The sequence below is a fragment of the Anthonomus grandis genome, chromosome 5 (genome assembly GCF_022605725.1).
Source record: "Anthonomus grandis grandis chromosome 5, icAntGran1.3, whole genome shotgun sequence".
In the NCBI taxonomy this organism is placed as follows: Eukaryota; Metazoa; Arthropoda; class Insecta; order Coleoptera; family Curculionidae; genus Anthonomus; species Anthonomus grandis.
The window spans coordinates 30100272-30101272 of record NC_065550.1 but is presented as its reverse complement, the minus strand read 5'-3'; positions in this window follow the sequence as shown (position 1 = coordinate 30101272).

The following is a 1001-nucleotide window of genomic DNA, read 5'->3' as shown; positions in this document are numbered from 1 at the left end:
TGTTGTTTTATTTTACATTATTTTTTTGCTATCTGACAAACATTAAGTAAAAATTAATATTTAAGACCCTAGCTGCCAGTAGTTGGTAAGTATGTTAAACTTTCCAATGTCAATGCATTGAGAGTATTTTGCAAAATCTTTTGGAAGGGTTCACCGAAGGTTGAAATTCAATGTAATGGGAGTAGAAAAGGTTGTGCTATCCCTATGATCGAAACTGGACTGCCTGGAATAAAAACACAATTGTTCTAGGAAGTTGAAGCATTGACATAATTCACTGCCTGGATTAAAAACAAAATTCTTCTTCTTCCAGGAAATTGAGGTTTTATTGTAATCGATTGTCTGAAATAAAAATAACCTTGTTACAAGTAGTTGAAGCAATAAAACACAATTCTTCCATGAAGTTAAAGCATTCACATAGTCGACTGCCTAGAATAAAAATAAAATTCTTCCAGGCAGTTGAAGCCATAATGTCATCAACTACCTGGAATAAAAACAGCATTCTTCCAAAGAGTTAAACCATTATCATATTCAACTGCCTGGAATAAAAACAAGTTTTTTTTATTTAATTTTTTTTTGGCGCATGTTTGGTTGAAACATGTTATAATCTTTAGGATGTTATTAAAACTGAATGAAGGAGTATTTTAAATCATTAAATTTAAAATATTTTAACTTAATTAATGCCTATCCCTAAAGGATCTGATGCAATATATCTTTTTTAAATTTCGTTAAATTACTTCTTGACAATGTTTATAAAATATATAAGAGAATATTTTGATCATCTCTCAAACACCTGTTTCATCATTCATTCATCTTCAGGAAAACACACAAAAAAGGGCATGTTAATCCAAGCCTAATTCAAGTGATTTTCCCAACCCTAAAGCCACCCCAAACCATATATTTTTTTTTTTAGCCCACCAAATCACTTGTTAATGCTAATATAAATTGCTGTCTTCATTATGATACACTTTTATAAAAGGTAAAAACACGAAATCTACAGCATC